The sequence below is a fragment of the Papio anubis genome, chromosome 5, assembly GCF_008728515.1.
Source record: "Papio anubis isolate 15944 chromosome 5, Panubis1.0, whole genome shotgun sequence".
Taxonomy (NCBI): domain Eukaryota; kingdom Metazoa; phylum Chordata; class Mammalia; order Primates; family Cercopithecidae; genus Papio; species Papio anubis.
This window is the reverse complement of record NC_044980.1, coordinates 159,628,275-159,641,221: the sequence shown is the minus strand read 5'-3', so window position 1 is coordinate 159,641,221 and position 12,947 is coordinate 159,628,275. Positions and strand designations below refer to the sequence as shown.

Here is a 12,947-nt window from a genome sequence, read left to right as displayed (position 1 = left end):
ACAGCAATCCACATGCCAGTATGTGAGCCTGCTTGGACAAAGCGTTTGCTTTGTGTGTATCAGATGCAAAATTTACTTAAATTCCAGATAATTGCAAGTGCATCTGCTAGGCTTTGTCACTGGGCTATATGAACATTTTCACAGTGTATACAAAGAGCAATTATCCAACAACTAAAGAAAAAGAAACAGTCATTTCTGCAAATTATAGCCAGCTCCTTTATCAAGGAATAAGTTTGTGCTAAAAGAATACAACCCCCAAACATTTTAAAAAATAATACATATTCTCTCACATCACATACATTAACTACACAGAACACAAAAGGGAGCTTTTCAACTGCTAAATTACTAGGTCTGTAACAAGGATAACTGCAATTTTAAATAAAATTGTCTCACAAAACATTAAAGTTTCCCCCTGGAGAAAAAAAAAATACACACACAAATATCTGATTTAAATCAATTTGATGTACTGGTATATGTTCTTATTCTCTATTCATGTTGAAAAATGTTTCAACAACAGTCATGTACACTATTTGTCATTAGTTTTTCATCCCCTACATTGAGATATAAGCTCACAGAATCAAGAACATGAAGAAAAGTCAAAACAGGAAGATTTGAAAAAAAAAATAAAATCAAAACACCAAACCAAATAACTTGAACTAAAAGACTTAATTGAAATATTTTTGTTCTATGCATTCAAAATTCAATTCCAAGCAGGCCTCAGGCATTTCAGTTGGACTATTCTATCAATATTTATCTTTCATTCTCTCTTTCACTCTTTCCTTTTTTTTTCTCTTTTGCTTTCTTTCTTTTTTAACTTCATGCACAATCCCAATTCAACTGTCACACTCAACATGACCAGCCTTCTTTCAAAGCCCAATCCAATTTTCAGACTTTTACCCCTCATACCAACTAAACTACATCAACAACTTTTCTCTTCAACAGCCTAATAGGGTAAATCTGTTCTTTTTAACAAATTCTCAAAGCTATCCAAAAATGATCACAGTGCTGTTGTTAGAACAAAAAGTAAACTATTTAACAGAAGAGTAAAAAATTTTTGTGACAGTTCACCTATTTGAAATCTATAAGTTTAGTGGACATTTATTTCCTGTTTCACCTTCATTTAAATATCTTCATTATCATTTTGTAAAATGTATTATGTTTCCGGCCAAAGCTATTAGTCAGTAAAAAACCATCTCCGAATTCCCCAAACTGGAGAACCATCATTATCATTAATATTTCATGGAACTGCATTAAATGAGACAATATTCAATATTTAACTATCTAATCCTACAGTAATTTATATTAGAAAATACCAACCATGTGAGAATTCAGCCAGCCGGATTATTTTATTGGATGAACCTTTGTCATTATTAATAACACTTCAGTATCTCATATTTTTTCAGCACAGAATGTAACATCCAAGGACTGAAAGTGATTTTGTTTCTAATTAATTCTCAAAATCCGTGGGAGACAGTGATGGAAGGATAAATAAATTAATTTCGAATTGAAGAATTAAAGGCTGAGCCTTCAGATGCAGAAATTTTACTAGAGATGTGGATTACTTAGGTGGGTCCTGCACTTCGGTAGGTTTACTAATAATTTAGTGAGGAAGACCTGTTTGAACCAGAGAGTCTAAACTATAGAAAAATCAAATGCAGTTTTTTTTTCAAGTCCCACATTACTATTTTATTACTAATTTATAAGCAGAAATGAAACATTCTTCTGATACATTATCCAGAATTCCTATGATTAATGTGCTTTCTTTGTATATTTATACATAGGCAAACATCAGCCCATTCCAGGTGAATTATCTTTAACTTCAAAATGAGCAGAGTTCAAGTAGATAGCATTTTAACATGACTCTTGATGACAAAAAAAAAAAAAAAGGAATTCTACATGACCAACATATTTGAGATCTGTGTGTGCTAAAATGAAAAGCATTCGACTTAATACCTTTATCATCTAGAATGCCTTTCAATTCATTTTCAGCAACAGAGAAGTTCTCATTGCTCTTAAGCTTTTAAGTTCACACTGACACACTTACTATCCATTCCCTAAGATCCTTACGGGTTATTCTCCATGTAAGGAATAATGGTAAATATTTTAGGGGGGTGGGTCAGGTGCAGTGGCTCACGTCTGTAATCCCAGCACTTTGGGAGGCTGAGGTGGAAGAATCACATGAGGTCAGGAGTTCGAAACCAACCTGGACAACATAGCAAAACCCCATCTCTACAAAAAATACAAAAATTAGCCTGGTGTGGACCAGGCACTGTGGCTCACGCCTGTAATTGCAACACTTTGGGAGGCCAAAGCGGGCAGATCACGAGGTCAGGAGATCGAGAACATGGTGAAATCTCGTCTCTGGGCATAATGGTGTGTGCCTGTAGTCCCAGCTACTTGGGAGGCTGAGGCAGGAGAATTGCTTGAACCTGGAAGGCGCAGGTTGCAGTGAGCCGAGATTGTGCCACTGCAGTCCAGCCTGATGACAGAGAGAGACTCCGTCTCAAAAAAAAAAAAAAAAAAAAAAAAAAAAAAAAAAATTAGCTTGGTGTGGTGGCACATGCCTGTAATCCTATCCACTGGGAGGCTGAGGCAAGGGAATCACTTGAACCCAGGAGGCAGAGGTTGCAGTGAGCCGAGATTGCACCACTGTACTCCAGGCTGAGCCACAGAGCGAGACTCTGACAAAAAAAAAAAAAAAAGAAAAGAAAAGAAAAAAGAATCTAATCTGTTTTGTTGACTTCCCCTGTACTTTTTATTTTGAGGGAATCTCATCATATTTATCTTGCAGGAAGTCAAATCAAAGTCTTTGGTTCTCATTATATAATATGTAAGGGGCAGACTCTCAGTTTCCCAGACTGCCTAGTATAAACGGAGTGGACACTCAATCAATACAAAGCCAAACTGGTGGGTGCACCAGCTTGGAAGTTTCAGTGGTAAGCCAGGGAGCCTCAGAAACAAGGATGGGGGTGAGTTTCTTGCAGGCGTTGTGCAAGCAGCCACATTTCTAGGGCAGCCCTGTGGGTGAGGCTCATGGCAATGGGTTTCCAGTGTGAGGGACATGGAGGGCTCCAGCCAGGCCAGTGTTCAGGGGCAGAAGGAGAAATGCCTGTTTTTATATCTTATTTTGGTGACTCTGTTATTCTCAATATCCTTCTAACACATTTCTTTTCCACCTACGTTAGCCAGAATTAGTCTCTACCTCAACAAGAGAGAACATGACCTGATCACAGAATCAAAAATAATAATTCAAATTGCACAAATGTATTCTGTGTTGGTTAATTATATAAACTATGGGAAAATAAATTAAGAGATCTTGCAATTTGCAATTTGGTGAGTGGTAAATAATATTCATCAAAAAGACTGCATTCAGAAGGACTGGCAGTAAGAGATAAACAATCTCATAAATCCTTTAGAAACCCAACAGGAAAAGAGCTGAATCAAAGTTGAAATAAGGAACACATCAGCAAAAGCTCTTTCTTTTTTTTTTTTTCCTTTCCAGCCATTGCTTCTCTGATTCAGATCAACAAGGAACAGAAGATGGAAAGGAAATTTTGATGACTTAGCTATGATTTACTGGAATTGAGATATGTACATCTTGAAAATCACAGTCAAAATGAGCACTAATCAAGAGCCTGACGGTGATATCAAAAGTCGGAGCTGCCTGCCCAAGTCTAGGAAGCTATTACCTGGGGCTGTGGAAAGGGTCAGTGCCGCCAAGCACTCCTCCTTTGCCATCCACTTTCAGAGCTATTCACCTGGTGCTTTTCAAGAATATTACCCTTCCCACAAATGATTGATAAAAGATGAATCTAAGAGTGCGAATAAGTTTTGGAAAGTAAATCCCAGAACCTACATATTCACTACACGCTTTCAAGTTCAACAGGGAAATACAATCCTTAGAGAACATTTTTCATCCATGGAGCATTTGGGGAATACTTGAAAATTTTATCTCCTTCTCAGTTCCTATCATTTTTCCAAAACCCCTTTTTGAAATAAAAGTAAATCATAAATTGATTCATTGCTCATGAAAAATGTAAATTGACAGCTTAGGGGCATGGAGTCATTTATCTATTCACTGATTAAATTTACACAGGCAACCGGCACATCCTAAAAATGACCAGCATCGGAATTTGTCCTTACTCTGAAACCCAGATGTGAACAATGATCTGAATCTTCCTGGCAAGGATACACAGCTTAATACTGACCCTCTGGCTTTACCCTTTACTTAATCATGTCTGTTATTAGATATCTTAATTTAAAAAAAAAAAAAAAGAATAAAGAAAACTGAGAAGTTATATCCTTGACCTCACCTGAAGCTATGCTTTTCTCAGAGTAAATACATTTGGAGTTCTAAACACACACACACACATATACCCCTACTAAACTTCTGTGATTAAAATACTATTTTATGCATATGCACACAGACACACACATGCACGCACACAATAGTACTTTTGCTTCTAGAGCAGACAGCAATCATCAACAAACACATACCCCCCCAAACTGTGTATGATTCTGTGTACACCCCATGGGGGCTTAATAAACACTTATGAATTGACTGACAAGAGAAAAACCAAGAAATGACAACCTTCAGGGTAGCTGTAACACAATTTTAACTTGAAAATTGCCCAGGAATAGACTTCACAATCTATGGGAACATACACAAATCATATAAAAAGAACCAGTGCCCCTCATACACCTACGGTGGCCTTAGGGAATAGCTGAGTGAAAAATCACTGCTGTAGGAAGAAGAGTTCAGGCTCTCTATCTATTTACTGTTTGGCTTCTGCAATGAATCCTGCTGAGAGCAACTTTTATTCTGTAATAACTTCTATTACAGAATAACTTTTAAGATATACATTACAACAAATACAAAAAAAATGCTCTTCTCTAATATTTTCTTGCTAAGTCCACAGCATCAAACCACTCCCAAGATTCATGGTGCCCTTTTAATTTCTCTGTAGCCAATGGTGACAACAGGATAATCTACAATGCTTCAATTGAATGGTAGCTTCTACAAATAAATGGTAATTCACAATAAGTCATAATTTACCCAGTGACTTCTCTAAATTATGCAATAATGGTGTGCCACAGTTCTTAAAACATGTTTCATTCAGTAATTCCTACAGGACAGCTTCCAAATGTCTCAAGTTCAACAGTAGTTTGTTTTCCTCCCTGAAGTTCATATATACTTTCAAATTTGGGAGTATGAATGGGATGGACTTTAAAGATTTTGTGGTCCCTGGAACTGAAGAATTATATAAATAAGATACACCTCTTACAACAATCTAACCTTGCCATATTTCCTTGAAAGGGTAGTTATTCCAGTTATTACCTACTTTAAAGGGAAATTTCTACATTGATAAATTTCCAAAAATGTATGATGATAACAAGTGGGGAAAAAAATACAAAATAATGTGTGCTCAAGATTGATCCCATTAAACTGAGAGCGGAGTAAAAAAAGAGAAGAAAACCATTTTCGGTTGTGATGAGGAATTTTTTTAACCAAAACATACAAGTCCCAAAATAAGTCTGTGTATGTCCTTACACTGTAAGGCCAAGCACAAAATCTATTTTAATTCACTGTGCTAGTGGTGCTATCTCCGGCTTTGCGTTGCTCACTTGAGTTATTCATAATGGTCAATAAAATTCTGCAAACACTGTTTTGCACCTCACCTGTCCTTCATGCTCACCTTATCTCATCCCACCCCCCCATCCTTCCATCTTTGTCCCCAAAAGTACAGCTGAGGGATGTACTTGGCGATCTGCTTTGTTAGATCATTTGAGCTGCTTTTCCAACACACATCTTTGAACATCTAAATCATTATTTATTCCAAAGAGTACACAGCACCTTCCTTTCTTCCTAACATTACATCAGGTGGTTACGAAAACTTTGGTAACTCTCAATCTTTTTGAGATTTTTCTATGTCAAGCCAAACACCTGTCACTTTTTTTGGGTGATGACTTTCAGTTTTTAGATTCTCACTTTGACAGGAATGAGAAAGGATCCTTCCCCGCCCCCCCCCCGCCAACCCCGCTTTCTTGGTAGCCTCCTCTAGACTGTGAGAAGTGATGATTGATCATTTTCCACACTCATCCACAGCCCTCTCTGTGGCCACATGTAAATTTGCCAATGGATAATTAAGCAACAGACACATCCAATAAATATAATACATAAATTTGATTTTTTTCCTTTAGTAATTGGTTTCATCTGACTGCGTCTGATTATGTGTGGGGATATATAAACAGGATTAGAGAAGAGAAAAATTAGATGCTGGGTCACACAAGTTGTGGAGCCCTAACCACTGTGAAATGCTTTTCTAATAATTACGTTATTATTCATAGGGTTAAAATATAGAGAAGCCAGTTTGTGCCTTCTCAAGAAGTTTCAGTGAGGTTAAAAATAAAACTGGCGGCAGAATCATTACTGTAGGAAAATGGTGGCCAACTACAGAATAAATTTTCCTCTTGTCTGCATCCTCTTCCCACTAATTCACACTGCCCTTTTCTCGGGCCTCTGTTGAATCCATGCCAGCAGTGCCAAACCTTGACTTAGGTCTCCAATTCCAGATATCATATCACACCAGGCTCCATGAATAGAAATGAGCTGGACACACTGGAAGGCAGAGGATGTGTGGATACTTGTATACAATTACTGCCTGAGAAAAACCCAAAATGAAATAAAACCCAACCACCTTTCTAATATGCTTTAGGCACAAAGAGCAAAAGTCTTTATTTGTATTTTTTTCAAAAGGGACCCACCCCTACTGGCATTTACTTTGTTAGACATTCTTTTGGCATTAGATTACTTTTACCATCAGATTTAGCTCAGTACATGGCCTGTCTTGGGAATCCAAAAACTGCTTACCAAAGGAATTTTTTAAAAATAAAGACTAAAATATACTTTCCTATAGCTTTCATTTGCCTATGTTTCTTCTAAGTGATTTCTACTGAAATATGTAGTATATAACTATATACTCTTACATATGAAATGGCTTAGAAAAATTATCATAATTAAAATCAGAAAGTCTGTTGCAAGGAGTTATCTAGCAATAAATATGATTTTGGCTATGTAGATATTTACTGTTTGGACTAGCCATATGTATGAATATAGCTATCTTCTTTCATGGTACAGTTTTATTCTTAGAAACAATCTAGGAACCTAACTTGACTATTTCCAACATTTACAACAAAATTTTGAAGTGATTTAAAAAAAAATGTTACAAATATAGCAAGCAGCTTATACAATTTTCTGAAATAATTATTTCACAATATGAGATTTTTTAACCTCTGCCAAAAATCATTTCTATTTAGTAGCATTTTTTTTCCACATAGACTCTTATTCTTCTAATTGAAGTAGGAGAGATGTCAAAATATTGAGTATCAGTGAAGTTCTAAGCAATAATAAAAATGATATTTAAATGTAAACTTTTTTCCAAGACAATCCTCCTGATGTGTCCCACCTCAAGATTTAGAATCGGTATATTATCATTAGTATCAATTTCATCTTCATCACACCAATTACATCCTCCCGCTTTAGTCCTTGTCTCCTACTAGGTAAATTAAAAATTGCAAAACCTAAACAAACAAAAGAAATGACTTATTCTTTGGAACCAAATTCATAAATGAGTTCTTTATTTTATAAGGTACATAACTCCCTTTTATATAACTTAATAAAAGCACTTTACAAAAGTCGTATTAACAGAAAAGATTATACAAAACTTCTAATATTTTTTCAAATAAGCTTAAGCTTACATACAGCTAAGTAATTTAGTCACCAGAGCAGTAAAATTGGCTGACTTTTTGAAAGCTGGGTTCTATACCTTTATAGATCTGCATCACATTCCAGAAATCATAAACTCATGTAATAGTAAGAATGAATGAGCTGAAAACTTCATATTTATGTTCCAAAAACCTGTAGCAGAACTAAATTAGAGATGGAAGAGTATACTGGGCTTTCTCCATAGGTCATCTAAACAAATATCCAGGTGAGTCAAGCATCTCTTAAAGAATTGCTGTCAAGTCCTGAGAAGTCTCAACTTTCAAGGAAACCATCTCTTTCCCCTCAAACAATGCATTGTTATATTTCCCAAGACAGAGGTGGTTCTTTAGCATCTACCACGAACATTCTGGCAGGAGCTACACCGTGTTGATAAGATAAGGGATGCTGTCAATTGTTCCATCAAAGATCAATTCATATTGTCCAGTAGAAAAAGAAAATGTTTATGGGGAATATAGATTCTATTCTAACATATTAGCTGTGTTACTGGGTTTCAGTTTCTCTTGACCAAACTCACAGGAAAAGTGTAAGAACACCTGCTCTCTTTTCACTCATAGTACAGCCAAAAAGCACATTACTGTACTTTTTTCCCTGATCATTATTTTCACCTAAAAGGCTCGTAATTCTATACTTAGGAGAGGTGGGCCAATGAAAGTCTGGCAGTAAAAACGAAGGAACTTTGTTTGCAAACTATTTTTCAGGTGCTTCATTTTTTTCCCATTAAGAATTCATAAAAAGGATGCAGCATTTCAGTTTCAGAATCATATTGTAGTATATAATACATTAAATAGACTGAAGTCATGAGTAACATGAATTTTAGGGAAAACATTTTCTGCCTCCATAACTTTATGAAATCTTTTGGAAATATGAGCAGGACCCGATATATTATCCTCTTATTACACACTCTTAAAACAGCTAAAATAATTATGTTAAGTAGTGGTTTATCTTTGTTAAAGAGAGAAAACAACCCAAAATAATTGTTAAAATGTCTGTTGCTGATAGTGCATAGTACTGAACAATGTGAACATTCCCTTTATAAAGCAAAATAGACACCAGAAGTACAAAGAATACTTTGACAAAACTACTATTTGCTCTCAGCAAATAAGACTCATAAAATTACTGTTGCTTTCACAAAACTTAAAGCAGAGTATTATGTAGTTACAAAATATATCATGCTTAATCAAATACTGTTATGTCCCCTACCACTGAGAAGGTATCAAAAGACATGTCTCCTCCCCATATATATATATGTCTTGCAATGCTCCCTGAAGGTTGGGAATCTGGTATATACTATGAGTGAAGAATTGGGGGTTTCTTCTTGTGATTTCATCAGGGCTACTAGGAACCAGCAGTTCAAAGAACAAAACTGTTGCTTTACACAAAGTAATGACAGACAATAACATAGGCTTTTCACGTTGCCCCCTTTAAGCTAAGTAGGGTGATGCTAAGTGGTGCCTCTTTAAGTCTGTCTTTCTGTTTAAGTTTTAGTTCTCAAGTGAGGAGGGATAAAAAGGCCCTTGGAAATGACCTTGACCATATTTCATCAGAAATCACTTCTCAAAATTAATCTGCCCAGAAAGAAAACAATGAAAAAAACTAGCCAAACAGGTTTTCCTTAAAAACACACAAGAAGTTCAAAGTTCCCTTCAATTGCACAATAAAAAAATAGCAATTAATGTTAAGAAACATTCAGTAGCTGTAGCACAATAAATGATTCATACATGCAGAGAAACCTCCATTCTTATCAAAATGAAAGTAGGAACTCTAACAATACAGCCAAATGCGATTGACAAGTTCCATGAATCAACAGTCTCGGATACCTGTCTTTCTACATAGCCATCTCCCCAAGTTACCTTCTCCCCAGTAAGTCCAATGCCATGCTGAAATTTAACAAGACCAGTTGAAAGGAAACTATCCAAGTTACCAGCAAGGCTATCAAGATGATAGTATTATTTTCATACATTAACCTGAAATCAACACCAGGCACAAAAAGTTAAAATAAGCTTAGTTAAGATTTAATTTTTTAAAAACTTAATAATTATTATCATAATAAACCCATCAACAAGCCACAAACACGATACCACACCAAACAATGTAAGAGTAATACGAATCCAGTTGATTGAATAGTAATCTAACCTGGCATCACACCCAAAATGTAGATATGTTTAATATTTTAACACAAATTCTCAGAGCTTTTCAGAAGTTGCCAGGAAACTAGAAGTAGAAAGAGGGGTGGGTGGGTAAAAAAAACCAACCTCAGTAGGAAAAAAATGTACTTTAAATCAACGTACTCATACTCTTCGAGTCTAGTGAAGATACTGAAACTGAAGCTAATTTTGATGTTTCATAAATAAATTCATGATCTGAATATGTTACATAACAATTAGAAATCTTGCCCCATGAGCCTAGCAAAATAAGCCCTTTAGCCTGGTCAGTTATCTTTTCATACACATGTTTGTGGAATATGCCAGAGAAATAATACAGCTGCCCAGCATCAGATATATTGCTTTTTGGTTTGGGTCCTAGAATGAAGGAACCTGACGCTTTAGGTGCCTTGGGTTCTTAGGATTGAAGTTTACTATACGAAATCATTTTCTTTTAGTACCCAGACAAACAAATGCTTCACTCAAAGACAACTGTGGTCTTAATGAACGCAAGCTGGGTTCCCCCCACTAACCTGATCAAGACAGTACATTCAAAGGTCCATGAAAATATTTTAAAACAGCAATATTGCCATCTCAAGGGATCCATGAATAAGCTGAGCTTTCATTCTAAATAAAATGCCTTATTACTTTCAGCAGACTACAAAGGAAGAAATAAGCTTGAGGACTTAAGAATTCTGTTCACAATTTTAAGAAAGGCTTTTGTCAACACAGGGGACCCAGAACAGGTGAATTTGCATGGTGCCTTAGAGTAGGTTTTTTCTATATAAAAGAAGGCCTGAGTAGTTGAGTTAATTTACAGTTTGTTTTGTTTTTCAGGGCTGAACAGCCTTCACTGTTTCATGCAGTTCTTCCAACGTTAGTTAAGTTTACATTAAAACAAAGTTTAAGAGTATTATTGCAAACGTACTCTTTGCACATAGATAAGTTGCTGCTCTATGATGTGGCAACCATCTAGCAGAAGGAGGGTTCCTTGAATAACAACATTTTCCCTCTGTAGAATTTATGTGTCTCAGAGTATCCCTGAACTGGATGTCCTCACCTCAGTTTAGAGTTCAGGGTTTCTCAGGATGATGATACATGTGCAGAAACTGCAACCTGCTGTACCACAGAGGCCCCCTTCCTCCATTTAAGCTGCATTATGCTAGTTCATTTTTCCATGGCTTAGCAGAAATTTTACAACTATACACTGATTCCTTTCTAAATTGCTGATTTGCCTTTACTTACTGGCCCTTCAGTTTTTCTACTGAACTGGAACTGAAAACTTAAGAGGAAAAAAGCAAAACAAATAAAACATGGTAATGATCAAGAACCCTCCAAAGAACTTTAAATGATATGAATGCATTAGGGAGCTGTTGTATATTAATTTTTAAATAATATTTAAAACAGATCCTGGCAGCCAGAGTTACAAAGTGAGTTCTATTTTTAAGAAAAGAGTTAGAGTTCAATTTGCATTCATTATGCTGGCTATTTTAAATAATTTTATTCCATGTGTATGCAGAACCCCCCCTCCATTGACAAGATGCCACTTCAAGTAAGATCTAAGAGAGAGATTGCTGTATGTGTCTCACAATTTTGAATAAAACAGCACCAGCAATCTCCCTCTTTCTCCACAGCCCTAAATTTATTATTAAGTAAATTTAGCAATAGCTCAATCACTGGAGTCCAAGACAGTATGTGATGCACTAAAGCACTTATATGTTTATTATCTTTGCAAGCAACATGGGTAGTGGTGTCTATTATTGCCTCCTGCAAATCTGTAGCAATGTGATGCAAAACGGCATTTTTAAAGAAATTCTCTTTTGGAATGCAAATGATTCCTCCTGCAATTTTGAATATTTTAGCCAGCATGTACCATACAGTAGTTCTGGAATCACTGGCATCTCTCATGCTGTCAAAACTGAGTCAAATGCATTGTAATCCTGGAGAACGATAACCTTAAACAGCAATGCAACGTTAAAATGCATCCTAAAAAAAAAAAAAATCCCTATAATTGCGATGAACATTAGAGAGAAACCGGCAGTCCTTCTGCAGGGAAATAACAGTCTGCTCTAGCAATCTTTCCCCTCCCCCCTGAAACTCATGCAACTAATGATGACCTCCCGAAGTGCCGAATTTAAATGTTCCAGCATTCATCTGAGGATGAAGGAGGAAAAAAAATACATAGAAAACCATGAAACAAGTTGTAAACTGCACAAACGCAAGGAGAGAGAGAAAGAGAACTGCAGCTGATTCAGGAGCGATTGCAGAATGAGAAGCAACAGAAAGGAAACAAGAAAGAAAGAAAAGGGGAAAAAAAAGCCGTAAGCATTAAAGAGTAAGAAGTGAAAAACATTTACCAGCAGCTTGGTCAGTAGCTTCGCTCCCTGACACCATCTACATAGATAACTTAGCCTAGAGTCTTCGGTCCCAGCTCGCTTTGGAGCAAAATTCCTTCACTTCGAGGGGGCAACACACACCCTCAAGAAAGAGAGAGAGAGGGAAAGAAGGGGAAAAAATAATCCCAAAGACCAAGACAGGCTTTCCCCCTCCTCCCTCTTACCCGCCCCCCGGACTCCCCAAACGGTGCTCGCTTCTGCACAGTTCTGCCTGCTGTGCCGCTGAGCTCGATGTTGCCGCGGCGGCTGCTGCTGCTTGTGGTGGTGGTGGTGGTGGTGCTGCTGCTGCTGCTACTTCGGAAACGATTAGGAGGAGGACGCCCAAGCACGACCTGAGCCTGCGAGCCACCCAGGACCAATGTGCAACCTGCTCTGGAATCAAACCCATAACACACGCACGCACACCCAGTGACTCCCGCACGCGAGCTCTCGCGCGCACACACGCGCTCGCCCGCGCGCCGCACAACACACGCGCGCACACACACACATACACACACGCGCGCGCGCACACACACACATACACCGCGCCGTGCGCCGCCCGCCCGCCAGCCCTCGCGGTCCCTGAATGGGGAGTGCGAGCCAATCCCTGGGCCCCGAGAGCGCGCACCGGCCCAGGCCGCCGGG

The 12,947-nt window shown here is 37.4% G+C and overlaps 1 protein-coding gene across 3 annotated transcripts in view; it reads right to left on the bottom strand.

The window, feature by feature from the left end:
• Nucleotides 1-12,708, bottom strand: part of TENM2 (teneurin transmembrane protein 2) — a 1,283,414-nt gene extending 1,270,706 nt beyond the window's left edge. For all 3 annotated transcript variants that reach the window (XM_003900492.5, XM_021940242.2, XM_021940246.2), the window contains exon 1: nt 12,285-12,708. The gene's annotated coding sequence lies outside the window, so the exon portion shown is untranslated. The remainder of the gene's footprint in view (nt 1-12,284) is intronic.
• Between the last annotated feature and the right edge of the window lie 239 nt (nt 12,709-12,947).